Source organism: Vicia villosa, linkage group LG2 (genome assembly GCF_029867415.1).
Source record: "Vicia villosa cultivar HV-30 ecotype Madison, WI linkage group LG2, Vvil1.0, whole genome shotgun sequence".
Classification (NCBI taxonomy): Eukaryota; Viridiplantae; Streptophyta; class Magnoliopsida; order Fabales; family Fabaceae; genus Vicia; species Vicia villosa.
This window is the reverse complement of record NC_081181.1, coordinates 70,937,870-70,953,802: the sequence shown is the minus strand read 5'-3', so window position 1 is coordinate 70,953,802 and position 15,933 is coordinate 70,937,870. Positions and strand designations below refer to the sequence as shown.

The following is a 15,933-nucleotide window of genomic DNA, read 5'->3' as shown; positions in this document are numbered from 1 at the left end:
AGGCCATGGTGTGGACCAGCTCTCAAAAGGTCTTTATATCCCTCCCAGGCTTCAAAAAGTGATTCACCTTGGTTTTGAGTAAATCTAGTGATCAGGTTCCTGAGGACAGCGGTCTTGCTAGGGGGAAATATCTAGCAAGAAATACTCTCATAAGGTCTTCCCAAGTTGTTATTAAGTTGGCGGGAAGGGAATCTAACTAGTCGTGTGCCTTACCTCTAAGGGAGAATGGGAACAGTCTCAGACGAATTGCCTCAGACGTAGCACCATTTGCTTTTAAGGTGTCGGCTAACTGGATAAAAACCTTTAGGTGTTGATTCGGGTTCTCGGTAGCGAGACCAGCGAATTGGTTTTGTTATACTAGTTGTAATAGTGAGGGCTTTAGTTCGAAATTGTTAGTTGTTATAGCTGGGTTTACTATACTAGAACTAGGCTCCTCGTTAGATGGTTGGGAAAACTCCTTAGGTGGTCTTTGGTTACGGTCCTCGACCATAGCTTTCTTGAACTTGCGTATAAAGAGATGTGCCCGAGCATAACGTTTAGGTTCTACTAAAGGATTTATCAGATTACCAGTGCTACTATTTCTACGCATCTACCGGCTAATAGAGCCTTAGTCTAAACGGGATAACAATAGGGTACGAAATTTGACAAAGTTTGGTCCCTGGCAACGGCGCCAAAAACTTGATGGGTTCTGTCTATAGAGTCCTAAATAAACTGCAAGTGCACAGCCTATCAAAGTAATATAAAAGATTATCGAACCACAGAGACCAGTCGTCAATCTATCAATCCTATTGCTAAAGTGCTTATCTAAGATAAATCAATATAGTTGAATGGGTGCGGTGCAAAGAAAATAAAGGTGTTAAATAATTGATAAAAGCAACGGGATCGAATGTAAATCACATTAATCAAAAAATGTTCCAGTTATACATGTATAGAACTACTTCTGAGGCAATATTTTCTACTTATAGAAAGGAATGATTTAACGGGAACTTGTCGCTTTTGCATACTAAGAACCGAGTTTACCATTTATGTCTACCCCTTCATTTGTCACATAATGAAAAGTGCGCATTACGTTAAAGTAGTGAACCTATTTTTAAGAAGACAATTACTTATCTTAGTAGAAAAGTGATCTTAACTTGGGAAATCTAACTTAAAGAGATCCTTGGATTTTGGCCAAGAATCAGATTCTAAATCCACAAACGCGTCCGAAAATAGTTTCAAAATCGTTTTCTAAAAATATGTTAAAAATCCCTAGTTAACCAAACGAATGGCTTTCGCTCTTTTTCGTTCGGTTAAGAACTAATCTAGTTTGATCTTAAGTATGGACGGCTTTCGATCTTAGCCATAAACATTAAATACAGTAAACCAGTATGAAAAGTTAAAACATCCTCAGTAGCGTTTCTATTAATATAACATTGGAACACGATCTGGATACGATCCTTACATTCTAACCCTTATAAATTTAGCCAGACATGAAATAAATGCGAGCCTATAAAACGTGTAGGCTATGGTAAGAGCAAGGTAAAATAAATAGTGTGAGCCTATAAAATGCGTAGGCTATGGTAAGAGCAAGGTAAAATAAATAGTGTGAGCCTATAAAATGTGTAGGCTATTGTAAGAGCAAGGTAAAGTAAATGAAAAGCAATAAATAAAAACCTGCTCCGACAGGATTCTTGGTTTTGGTACAAGGAAATAAAATATGGGATTGTAAAAGCGGTTTGATGAACTTCAACCAAAGTGCTCCAAACTTCGACTACTAACTTAATCTACACCGCAACAGCTCTTCGATGTGAAGGGACTATCACTTTACAGATGCTGATGGTATATGGCTTAAGAAGTGACTAAGTTTGGATAATGAAACGAAGTTCCTATTTATAGAGGTTTTTGAAGTTACTTCAAGACGAGCATGCCCTTCAACTCCTTTTGAGCGGGAACCACTTTGCAAAGACCGTGCCCTCGGAGGGGGGTCAGCAGCCACGGAGCAGGCCGACGTGGAGATCGTGGAACGTGGCAGTTATCCTTCTGGAGGAATCCGGTCATGTCACCGTGCTCCCTTCAGCGGCCGCTGAGCTGGACGCCATGTGTGCAAATTGACTGAAAATATCTGTTTCTTGGGCTTTTCGCTTGTTTCTTCCAACGGAGCTTAAAATGGACCTAAAACCTAAAAACAAAGCAATAGAAGCATAATACAAGAAAACAATAATAAAAACTACTGAAAACATGTGATATTCGAGTCAAAAACATAGTGCGATTCAGTGTTATCAAGAAGTATTGAAGAAAGCCATAGAAGAACATAGAGAGGCGTGGACTGAAAAATATTGGATGAAGGCTGTTTTGTCACATTTATTTAGGGTTTTCAACTTTGTCAAAATTGATTCGGGTTTATAAGTATTGAAGCCCATCCGATTTTCCTCTTACTCCACCCTGCATCTAGCGAGTAAACCCTCCCCTTTGGACTACACGTTTCATCATAATATTTGCTCCTTTTGTTTTAAATTCATAATTTAAAAAAATACAGAAAAAAACATATTAGTATTTTGTTTACTATGTATCAAAAATACCAAAAATTATTTTAATGCTTACTTCTTTTAGAATTTAATATGAACTTTTGTTTTTTTTAATATCTCTCTTCTCCTACTCCATTCTTATTTTTCTTTGAATCACAAGTTTAGAGGTCTAATTCCTCTTCAAAGTCAATGGACTTAGGGCGTTGATGGGATGAGAATCCTAATTCGCAATATTAAGTGATTGAACTTGAAGATGGAAGGAGCTTTTGAATGTGATTCTATCTTTTATTTCTTTTTTTATTTTGGTCGATGAAAGTTTTCAATATCTTGAGAATTCTTATGGATTCTTGAAGAAAATGAGATCGCTACCTAGTTTCTTTTCGTGCGGTATTGCTTCCAGAGAACGATTTATATATCGTTTCTCTCGCATGCATTAGCACATAAATTATTGACCGGCCTCGTTGTAGAGTGACTTCTACATAAGTCACTTGGTGATCTGCTTAACATAGCGCAACATTTCGTGTCCTGAATAAAAAGATCCAATATGGCAGAGAATCGTATGCGGTTAATTTAAGACTTAAGGAAGTTCGTCGTGTAGTCGCTATGATTTTATCAAGCTTCTGATAAACTTCCATCAAATTTAAACCCGAGAACATCCTTCACTCACCATCGATCTTCCTTACTAACAATTTGATGATATACTTGACAAGTTTCAAGATGGTCATCTTTAACAATTAACAATTGACTTTAATTTCCGCACTTTATTATATTGCTCTTTATATTTCTCGCTTTATGCTTCCTTTTATCATTCATTATGTTTATGTTTCCGCTATTTTTCCTTTGTACATTTGGACGTATTGTTTATGTTTCTGCTATTTTTCCTTTGTCCATTTGGACGTATTGTTTATGTTTCCGCTAGTTTTCTTTTGTCCATTTGGACGTATGTTTATGTTTCCGCTATTTTCCTTTTGTCCATTTGGACCATACTCTAGTTTTTTTGCTAAAACACTAATAAACAACTAAAAATCATAAAAAATACCTAAGGCCCTATGGACTATTGGTTACTATCCCGAGCATTTTGGAGACCTGGACTTTTGGACTTAGTATCTCTGGACATTGTTACTCTGTTTCTATTATGTCTGTTATTCTGTCTGGCATTGGTTTGTTGTCTGTTTGTGTGTGCAGGTATTTCCTCAAAAGCCCTTGACGGTTAATTCCAAGGCATCTTGATAAGGATTTTGCCCGATTTTCGTTAGAATTTTATGATGCGTTCAAGTGGTGCTAAAGACAATAAGTTCATCTAGATCCCCAAGTGGAAATGCATTGGTTAAGTGTTGGTAGTCCAAAGGATGGAAATCTACCTTGACTCTTAATGTCAAGCGTTGGCTTCTTATTTTGGTTAGATCGTGCTTTTCCTTAAAATTTTATTTTACGCACTAGGATAGCCTCTTCATCTCCTCCCTTTCTTAGATTTTCTAAATCTCCCCCCTTTTTCCAAAACCTTCTTATGTTTGTAAAACCTCTTTTAAAAATCTTTCTTTAATACTATCTATTGCCCTTGTTGGCTTTCTTTCAAAATTTAGACACAATTAATCATTGTAGTGAGTTGTGATACCCCACGATTTTGATATTGATCGATATGATGGAATCTTTTCCACGTGAGAGAGCTAGTGGCATACTCGTTGATTTTATCCGAGTTGGAGCCCTTATTTCATTTGTGATGCAAAGAATCCATCTGTTCTCATGCTCAAAATCAATGGCTGAGTATTCTCTCCGACGACGATAAAGTGTTTATTCCTTTTTAAAAATCTTCCCTTTTTTTAAGCGGAACTACATTAGCTCTGACTACTCCATTGCACCGAGGAGGTACGTAGGCATAAGATGTAATGTCTTGCCGAGCTTATTTAAAAATAAATCAAACAAACCTTTCTTTTGCACACAATATCTTTTAATAAACACAGATTTTCAAAAAGGTTCATGTGGAGTACCACAGATATAAGGGGTGCTTAAAACCTTCCCCTTGTATAATCAACACCCGTACCTAAGATCTCTTTTTGTTTTAAAAACAAACTTTGGGTTTTTTCGTTCTTTTCCCATTTCCTTTGGAAACAATAAAGCGCAGTGGCGACTTTCACTGAAATAACGAGTCAAGTCAATCTAATGGCCTCGATCTCAAATTTTCCCCGCTACACTGTGCTATCATAGCCGACTTGCCCCAGTATCATGAACCTTGGAACCATGTCCCTGGTTAAGCAGGGATGGAGGTAGTTTGGACTACCCTTAGGGGAATGCCCTTGTTGACTCTGCACTCTTGAGAGATTCTTCGAATTTTGACTTGATTTCCCTAGATTGACCGGAAAATTGCTCGACAGAGTATTCAAATGCTTATATGCCCATTAGGGTGATCAGACTTTGAGATATTCTTGCCTCTGCTCAGCAAAGTTCGGAAGACAACTTGTCCTTTGGGAAGGTAAAACTTTTTCATCTGAAGTTCATAACAAAAACTTTCTTGATGTCAAGCACTTGTTCATATGCAAAGAATGTTTATTATGAGAAATATTATTCTAATTCAAAGTTCATGTTTGTCTTGAAGTTAAAAGAAACTTTATTGAAAGGATGCCATAACATCGATTTTTTGTAACAAAGGTGGTGTGATACCAACTCAACAACTTTTAGTAAATCTCCTAGGAGTGAGTTTACCGTATTCTCGTTTACAATATGCTTTTGAACTAACCCATGCTTTAGTTAGGACTTTTTAAGGTTGTAACGTGGCCAGGTTCACAGTTTTAGAAAGAAAAAAAACTAGGCTCTAAATTTTATTGGAGCCCACCCATTCTCCGTGATTTCTCCAGTCGTAAGTTCAGCTAACTTGACATGAGAAGTCATCTCAAAAGGAAATTGGGATGGTTGAGGAATCAATGAAGTCTTGGACATAGCAGTCACTTTACCTTTCGTTTTTGGTGTCAGATCACACGACTTTGTTCTTTTGATAAGGATATTTTGGTTTTGATCCTTGTTTTGCCTTCGCTTTGCTTTTCTTTTTTCTTTTTTTTGTTTCCCTAACATTTTCCTGGACAAATTCTTTTGAATTTTGATTTAGAAGTCCAGCAGGATGCCCTAACTTTTGCCAAAGTCACTTGTTTTCAAGTTGTTGACTTAGAGGGCTCTTTTTTTATTCATTCTTTTCTTTTTTGAACAAGTCGTGTGATCCTGAGTCTCCTTGACTTGTTGAAATGGTAGTAACTGCTTCATTCCTTTTTTTGTCGAGGGTATAACCATTATGGTCTCGCGTCTTTCTCGATCTCCTGATGTTAGGGATAATCATGATGTCTCGACCTCCTGATGTGAGGGATAATTTTAATGTCTCAACCTCCTGAGGTGAGAGATAACCATTGTTGTATCCTTAGATGCGCACTCTTGATGAATTTTGAATGCTCGATCAAGTTAACTGAATACTACCCTATTTTCATACCCTAATTTTGACCCCCCCTGAGATGTCACATCTCCAGACTTTTCATCAAATTCAAACCAGATACCCAGAGTAGCCAGCTATTCATTTGGCACTTAATCGAGGATGTCCAAGGACAAAAGAGCTCAGGAAAATGATCAATCAATAAAAGGATTAGTCTCCAATACCATCATAGGACTCAGAAAGCTTCATTCTATTCACCTATGACTGATTAGACACCAATCATCTGGGCTCAGGTTTGCTTAATTCACCAATCTAGGGTTTTGAGCCCATCAAGGACTATAATCAGGGACCACATTTGGGAAACCCTAAAAAGCTCCAGAACATCTATCAAATGGTTCAAATATCTTCAAATGATCCATGTGACAATATCCATTGGGCATTTCACTTCAATCCAAGATCCACAGTCATCAATTTCATCTGGTCGACAATTAGGGTTTTTGACCCAATTCACCAAGATAGTTGACTTTTAATCAGGACATGGATCCAAAACTCAAAACATGGTTCAAGAACTTATATTACCTCAATATAATCCATTCACATCACTCATTTGAAGAGGATAACTTGATTCATCACAAAAGTCCAAAATTTCACTTCATTTGAAAAAAGTCAATTGTACAAGATCACCTTTGACTTCCAAGTTTTTTGGTCAAACCAAGACCTTTAAGGATCAATATCATCAATATATGATTATTGAAGTCATTTGACCAAAGAAAATCAAGAAAATTCATCAAGGATAAAAAAGTCAACAAAAGTCAAACTAAGTGCATTTTTGACCTAGTTCATGGATCTCAAATTTCCACCTACACAACTCAAAAAACTTCCAACATGAAAGTTGTAGATCTCATCAAATAAAACAACTTCTCACAAAAGAACTTTCTTCAATAGATCAATCATTTAAGAGACATGGACTTTGGAAGTTATAGGTCATGAAAAACTTAGAAAATTTCTAAGTGTTTTGACCTAGTTTTCTTCAAACTTTGGGCCTGTTTTACACAAATTTCCCAAATGATTTTGGAAAAACCCCAAACTAATTAATTGAAGTACATATTAAGGGCTTTCCAAATTGTGCTCAACCTTCTCCAAATTCATTTTGAGCTAGGAGTTATGCTTGTTCAAAGTTGGCCTCATGAAGTAAAATTATAGGTCATGTACAATTTGAAACTTTGCAATTTTGTGCAAATAGCTTCACTAAATGATGCTATACGACCCATGATACATCTGCAAGCCTACCATGCATCCATTTTCACCATGGCATAAGAATTGAAGAAGATTCCCAAAAACAAGAACATGTGATTATGTAATGATTACATTTGGGAAATTTATGGCAAATGGTGATTCACCAATTGGAATCTTTCTTGAGCCAATTAGAGAGCTCAACACCTCAAGTCTGTCCCCTAAGATCAGAAAATATCAATGGATGGGGAGCTAGCTCGAAAACACCATTATTGCATTTTGAAGATTCCTTGAATTCCTTCATGGCCAAGAAATTAAAACTACTTCACTAAGCAAGCTCACTCTCTCAAACTACTCTGAGCCCTTTGCCTATAAATATAAGTGCTATCCTCCATATAATTCACACCAAAGCAACTCTATTCCTTGCTTTCTCTTTCTCTCCCTCATGCTTATGGTTTTCAAAAGTTTTTTGGCAAGAAGAATCGGATTCTTCAAACCAGAGCTTTTCTTTTGAAAGTAAGCACTCTAACATCTCAAGGAGGTTCATTAGAAGTGATCCAAGCATCTGGATCACTTCTGTAAGTGCAAGAACATCATCTTCACTTTCACTTTGGGGCAGAGTCAGTTGGAGGTCTGTAGATCAATTCAGAAGGTGTCAAGCAAGTCTAAGCATTCAGACACTTTCCTTGGAGTGTAGTGAAGTTATCCAGATGGTTGCAACTCATATGTAGGTGCAGAATCATCATCTTCAATTCATACTTGAAGCTCAAGCAAGAGGGGTTGGGTAGATCATTTCAGAAGTATTCAAAGCAATCCAAGTGCCCAGATAACATCAACAAGGCCCCAAGAAGCTTTTGCAATCATTCACTCAAAGCCAGAAGCTTTCCATCATCCTCACGACCTTCAGTTTCAGAGGTAAGTTTTTGAACTCCACCTCTTTAATTTATGCACTCTTTGTGATAAAACTCAATATCATTTCATTCAGTATCATCAGAGGATCAAAAACCCTCTATCATCATTCATTTATCTTTCAGTATAGCCATTTAATTTGATTTTCAAAATTTAGGGTTCTTCACGTTTTTTAGTAAATTCATTAGATATAGTTAATATAAATCTGTGTTAGTTACATATTTGAGTTCGTGAGGAAATTTAGAGTAAAATCCATGTTTACATCACCCTGTTTGGTTGAGAAACGAGCAAGTTCACAAATTCAAAATTTGAGAGCTTGAGGAAGAAGACGACCATGGCTGTGGCGCGCAAAATTCAAATCTCTGGGTCAGGTTTATTTTATTTTGAATGGTATGCGTTTTACAAACAAATTCATCGTTTGCCCTAGTGGCCTCACATGCGCTCTTAGTCTCCTCGTGCCCATAGTCTGGGGTTCGAATCCCCCTCGCCCCAGACTTTTTGGTTCTTTTATTTTTCAAACATTTCTAACTTGTTTTGAAAATAAAACTAACTGCGCGCGTGTTATTGTCACCAACTGGTGCCTGGCCCAGTGATATTATTTTGAGTGTGTGACTATGAGGGCGTGGGTTCAAACCCTCCAAGGACCAAAACTATTTTTTTTAACACTCATTTTCTTTCTTTTTTTTACAAACTTCACACAATTAATTCATCCATCAAATTAAATCATTTTCTCTTGATTTTTCACACACTTCTCATTTAATATATCTATTTTGAGAATATGCCAAAAAATCATAAAAAATATATTATTTTAATATGTTTTAATTAGGTTTAAAATCACATATTTTAAGTATGTTTTAATACTTTAAAAATATAAATTTCACTTGATTTTCAAACCTAATCTCTTGTAAATATTCTTGAGCTAAAACCCTAATCATTTAGTTCTTAATTAGGTATAGACTTTGTCATTATCCTAATTAAATTGACTTTTGTCAATAATTTAAACTGATTTCAAATCTCCGATTAACCAGACGATCATGGTTTTCAGACAACAAAACCTTGTATCATTGCAAATCATCTTCAACTGTTTCTGATAAACAGTAAATCATTTTCTTTGGGCCTCTAATAGAGTGTAAGTCCCAACCCCTTTTAATTTTATACATACAATAAAAACTGTTTTAACAACAGTATTTCAATCATTTTCAAACAACTGTTTCTTATAAACAGTACATCTTTCTTTGGGCCTCTAATAGAGTGTAAGTCCCAACACCTTTTTCTTTTCTTAGTTTGTTTTCAAAAACTATATTTACAAAATCTTCTTTCTGTTTTCAAAACATTCTTCTGGTATTTGAAGGGCATTATTCCCGGTGAAACTCTTCAGATACCTATGTGACCTATCTCCATCTTCACTTCTTCTGTTTTCAAAAAAACCTTTAACTGTTTACAATAAATATTATACTGTTATCAACAAAATTGATGGTGAGGCTTTGTATATACTTCTTCAAAGGCCTCCACTCCATCCAGGTTAGGCTTTACAAGCTTTCATTTTACAGTCTTTATTTAAATTACTGTCAAATATAAACTGTTTATGTATTGTTTAGAACTACGTCTGAGTGTAAACCTTAGGACAGTTAAACTATATATATATATATATATATATATATATATATATATATATATATATATATATATATATATATATATATATATAGGAATATGGCCTAGGATTGAGAATGTCTTCCCGGTGAAGGCTCTTTCCTAATTAGAGATCTTTAGTTCAAACCCTCAAGATGAATTATTCCCAGTGAAACATCTTGAAAAAGCCTTAGAACCCAAACTAGGATACATCCACCCAAGAGGAATTATTCCTGGTGAAACCTCTTACCCATTTGCTTAGAGCCAAAATAAGTTCAAAACCACGTAGCTTTCTCTTGTGCTATAACAAGGACCCTCGATTAGCCTCCTCTTGGGCTTTGTACAAGGACCCACAGGCTTCTTAAAAGCATTCCCAGCTTCCTCTTGAGCTTGTATACAAGGACCCATCAGGTTTCTTATAAACATAGGAACAGGTCTTTAGTCACCTTTTAGCCTATCCTGGTGAGTTTCTTCCTTTTTCAAACCAGACTTTAAACAAGCTAAGAATGTCTCAATCTCATATTGAGTACACCTTTTAGAATGAGAGACATGGATAGTCTCTGTCACCCTTATCATCATTAATCTTCCTTAGCAGAGTCTAGGATCCATAGTTATCTATCCTCAATCAGAGTCAGCCTTAATCTTGGGCTTTAAACAAGAAGTCTCAATTAGATGATCTTTCTGCTATCATTCATAAATCCCTGGAAAGGGTTAGCTTCCAAAGAATCAGTCTCTTAATAGATAATTTCACCAGTTGAGTCAAAACCCCAGGAAAGAGTTAGCCTCCAAAAATTGAACTTTCAAAAGATAAATTCTCCAGCAAAGCAAAACCCCTGGAAAGGGTCAGCCTCCATTCATTCTTTAAAAAGATAATCTCACCAGTCTCAGTCAGTAAAAGACATATTTCTCAATAAAGAGTCAGCCTCAATTCTGGGCTTTGTACAGAACACAAATACTTCTTAGTTTAAGTCAATCCCCAGTAGAGTTATCTCCCAGAGTCAATAAAATATTAAATCAATCAAAAGCCTCAAGCTTGGGCCTCATACAAGCCAGCTAAAAATTAAATCTTTCAAACAATAGATAGACATAGCTCATCTTCATAGGTAGGTATTTCTCCTATCTCACCACAAACAAACAATCATTTAAAACAAACAATCATTTCAAACAAACAATCATTTCAAACATTCTCCCATTTAGGACTCATGAAAGGCATGCTCTGGCTACATCCCAGACTTGTACAACTTTCCCTAATCTGGTTAAGAATCTTTCATTCAAGAGGCATGTGGCTGTCATACTTGATCAACCAAGTAGGCTCCCTCGCTTAATGAAACAATTTTAGCTTTTCTATCACTTTAAAAATGTTTGTGGTGGAATAGTAGAAATACCTCTCTGTAGAGATGATTTCATGTCTCTTTACTGTAAACAGAGATTTAATTCAAGCTTCAACCTTGAGCTTCAAGCAAGGCATCAAAAATCATTAAATTCCCTAATTAGTTCTCCGAACTACAAAAAGCTCTGACTTCCATTAGGGATATGTAGGCATGAGGTTCACAAGGAATCTCAGCGAGCTATCAAAATACCAAAAAATAGTCAGTCAGTTTGTCTTCTTTTCAATTCAATTCAATTCTCTCTCCGAACACAAAGGAGAAACTTTCCCAATAACAAGCAACAAACACAAACACATAGACACAGAGAAGGTTCCCGTAGAGTACTACGGATATGTAGGGTGCTTAAACTCTTCCCTATGTATAATCGACCTCCCGGACTCCAGAATTTCTAGTCTAGGTGAATCCCCACACTTAGAAAACTCCTAGGGTTTATTTGAGATCTTTTTCCCCTTTCCTACTCGTAGGATAATTAAAAATTTCGTGTGATATCGTAGGAAGAACTGAAACAAAATTCATCCCGCCCCGGGCGCATTCTCCTTCCAAATTTCGCGTGAAGGGTCTAGCGTGCCGTCCTCCCAAGTGAAACGGGGAGGTAAAAAAAAAACGACACCACACCTATCCCTGGGTTAAATGTAAGGGTTTTTTCGTATAGAAAAGAAACTCCTACTTCAAGGCTCAAAAGGGTTAACGAGGGTCTATCCCCCTTATATCTCCAGTGCTTAGGGATTCGAAACAATGCCTGTACATCATCAACCAGGTTTTCTCTGAAAGTATACCATTTGAGGTTATGCGTATTATGTTCATCATCCTCCCTAAGGAGTTATCATGCTATATTAACAAGAGTAAGGTATCACAAGCAAAGAAAATCATATATGAGAGAAAAATCGAATGGATTTTTCAAGACAAACATATTCAATGCACTATTATCATTGTTCAAAAACAAATAAGTTTTGCATGCAGACAATATTGAATAAAACAAGAAAGATTACACATGAAAATGCATGATGAATTAGAAATTGCCAACGTTGAGGAGATTCTCTCCGTATGGACTTATTGCTTTAGAGGATCCACTGAGTCAGGGGGAATTTCAATTCTGGCTTTCAGGTGTGAATGTTATAGCCTTGGTCTCGATCAGGTCTTGAACCTTGTCTCTGAGTGGCTGACAATCTTCAATCGAACAGGTAGGTGCCCCATAGTGGAAAAATCACCAAGCATCAGCATTTGTTCCTGCAGAACACTTTAGATTAAATTCCCGAAACAAGATTTCAGAAAAGTCATACAAGATTTGTAAGTGCTCACCTTTAGGGTTTCAAGCAATGCAAACGGTGCAAGCTCAAGATAGAATACGTCTTACTTATCCCTCGGTAGGGAGCCCTAAATATAGTTGTTGGAGCAGTAATCATTGTCACATGGAAGATCCTTGGATTCCTTCCAGAGAACTACAGTAACCTCTGCTACTTGGCCATCAAAGTCATTACTCAGAACACACAACGGTTGTTAGGAAGGAAGCCTCTGGAAGTACAGGTTGCAAGTGACTCTCATGTGTTACTCCTTGAGGAGGATCAAACATTCCACTTGCGGCGGGTGAAATGGGATTGACCGTTAGAAACCATTACGAATAAACATAGGCATCCCTACATTGAGTAAGTCTTGGAATTTTTGTACCTCAACACCTTGTAAGGCTTGACATTATGATCAGGTGCCCCAGAATGGAAAACTCCTAATATTGTCATCAAAATCAGGAGAGTTGTATGTGGTGAAGAAGACCTAAGGCACGAATCTTAATCAATTGAAATTCCAACAAGCAGGGAAGCAATTGGACACAAGGAATTGGAATTACATCGGTTTGCTTGTCATATTTTTTCTGTCTCTGTCGACAAGCAAAGGCTACTAAAAAGGAAACTCCGGAAGGAGATGGCTGAGGCTATGAAGCAGAACCTTGAGAATGAGAGGTGTGTTCGCAAAACACCTTTGATTATTTCTTGGAAGAAGCTTCTGGTGAAGTCTCACAGGAGTTTGTAAGGATTGGCTTTAGGGATTCGAGCAATGCAAATGGTGCAAGCTCAAGATAGAATGTGACTTGCTTATCCCTTGGTCTGGAGCCCCAAGCCTTGCAGATCTTGACATCGTGACTAGGTGCCCCAGAATGGAACTCACACCTAGCGTTATCATCTTTGAGCAGGGAATTTGTAGACATCAACACAATGCGGAGCTTAACAAGTTTAAAATAAAGCAAGCATGGAAGCCATTGAGCATAAAAATTGGTAATAAGATAGATTTGTCTTTCAGTCTCTTCTGTCTTTGCTAAAATATACCCCTTGAATTCACGAGAGAAAGGAGATTAGCCGCCGAAGAGGATCTTCAGAATCCACAAGGTTGTGGACGAGATCCACAACGTGCTCCGTGGTTTGAAGGAAGTGCCCAAGGGGTGAGGATAAGAAATTGACTCATATGGCCAAAACAAGCGAACGATTGCTTTCCTTCTTCAACATTATCTTTAAAAATATCATGATCATGCTCATCGGAGTCTTCAACTGACTGCTTTTCTTTTCCAAGAATCCTTGAGCATGGGCCATAACTTGCACGTCTTCATAAATAACCCCAACTGAACATTCTTCTCAGTCAAATCCCCACAAAGTTGTTCCATGTCGAATCTTTGAGCACATAACAATAACAAGTCAAGTATGTGAGTCTGGAGAGAGTACCAAATTTGAATAAGAAATCCTCAATCCTGAACACCTGTTATACATGAGATGTATGGGATGCACGATATGCGTGCAATGCCATGTTCATTCTATTCCAAGGAATCCTCGTGTTTTGATTTTTTTTAGAAAGTAAGTGATGGAAGAGCTCGACACGAGGCTTAAAGATATGATTCCTTGGAAAGGGAAGGAACATGTATGCTGCTTATTATTTTTTTTGTGCATCATTTTAAAAAAAATAAACATGCAATAATGCAACATGATCTAAACTGCCGCCAAATCACACGACACAAGTTCAAAATTCGGCCCAATTTCAGAACACCATAAAGAACACAGAACCCATAATCACCGATAGAATCAGGAATATAGTCACCATCAGAACCGGAAACAGCCACACACAGATCATAGTTGTAACACCCCATAATTTCCATTATTTGATTTAATTGGAATTTAAATTATTAATTTTGATTATTTTGAGTTTTTGGTGATTTATTGGAAAATTATGAAAAATAAAATAATTGGACCTAGTGTGATAGTTGGTAAAGGGGAGGTGTAAAAAAGTGGACTTTACTAAGTTAATTTTTATTTTTCATATAATAAGGGATTTTGGAAAGAAAAGAAAATAGAAAACAAAGAGGGAGAATGAGAAGAATTAAGCATACGTGAAAAGTAGAGGAAGAGGAGCTCTCAAGATTTTTGGCTAAGGTAAGGGGGGACTAATTCCTTTTAGCCTATATTATCAGTTTATGAATGATAGAATTGATTAGGTGTATTGTTTGTCCCAATTGAATGTATTAGGGATTTTGGGGTTTTGAAACCTATGGGGTAATTTGGAAGATATTGATGAAATTAGTGATTATGGATTATACATTATATTAGATAAACCCCAAGCATGTTAGAAATGTGTTAGAATATTGAATTTGGCACTGTTTTAATGTTGCAAACATTTTGGTGCATTTTGGGGTGAGTTAGGAAGATGAAATGCTGTCAAAAGGGGATTTTTGGGTTCTGGTTCAACAGGAACCAAGTTCCCAAATGGGGGAACCATGTTCCCAGACTCTCAGGAACGTAAAAATTGAGATTTTAGATAGGGAACCCAGGTTCCCAAATTGGGGAACCGGTTCCCACTGAGTTGGGTTGAATTTTCTGAAACTTCAAAATGTCATAACTTTTGACCCATAAGTCCGTTTTATGTGCCGCTCGAAGCGTTAGGAAGCTAAAAGAAATTATCTTTGTGATGGAAATCAATTTATTAGCACGAGATGATCTAATTATTATGTGGTTTTGTAAATGACATGTACTTGTACTATGTGCTAGTTGTGATACATGGAATTAATGAATGCTAATTGCCATGCATTCCTGTGATTGTTATATGATGAATGTATATTGTACAATTGGTGGATAGTTCAATATGTTGAATTATGGTGATATGCTTAAATGTTAAGATTATATGGATAAATCTTAATTGCATATGTTTTGGTAATTATATGTATACACGATGCTTAAATTTATCAAATGTATATGTTGTTTTTGGTGGTTGTTGAGAATGACATTGATTGTCTTGTATGCAATATGTCATTTGTGATTGATAAATCCTATGTGAATTCTATTGATGAATGTGATAGTGTGGTGATGTTGTGACAACATAATTGTAATGTTGATGTTGTGTTCGGTGTGAATTATGTATGATGTGATTGTTTGATTTCTGTTGAGGCACGAATACATTATACTCGGTGTTGTTTTGGTGAGTTATTTTGTGATGATATTTTTCATCTTAATTAGTGTTGATGATTAGTATGCTAGTTGTGGTGCATGTATTCATAATCATATTTATGGCTGTATCCCGGTGGTATTTGGATCATTGGAAGCTAATTCCCATTGTGTGGGATTAGTGATTTAGCGGTGGCTGTATCCCGGTGGTGTTTGGATCGGTAAGATGGTTAATCCCATAAATTGGTACCACATGCATAGTGTCTCATTGCATTAGTATGTATGTTCATTATAACATGAGTGGATGAATTCCAGTGTTATGATGAGGTGAAGTGAATTGTGTTTAAATAGTATTTGTGAAATGTTGGGAGAATATCCTAAAATCTAGAATATGTTGCAATAGGGTGAACAATTATTTATGAATGTTTTTTGTTGTTTATGAA

The 15,933-nt window shown here is 36.6% G+C and overlaps 1 non-coding gene across 1 annotated transcript; it reads left to right on the top strand.

Annotated features, from left to right (window-relative positions):
* Positions 1-107, top strand: LOC131654378 (small nucleolar RNA R71). The gene has a single exon (XR_009299419.1). It is a non-coding gene; the product is annotated as a small nucleolar RNA R71 (small nucleolar RNA).
* Positions 108-15,933: the final 15,826 nt, after the last annotated feature.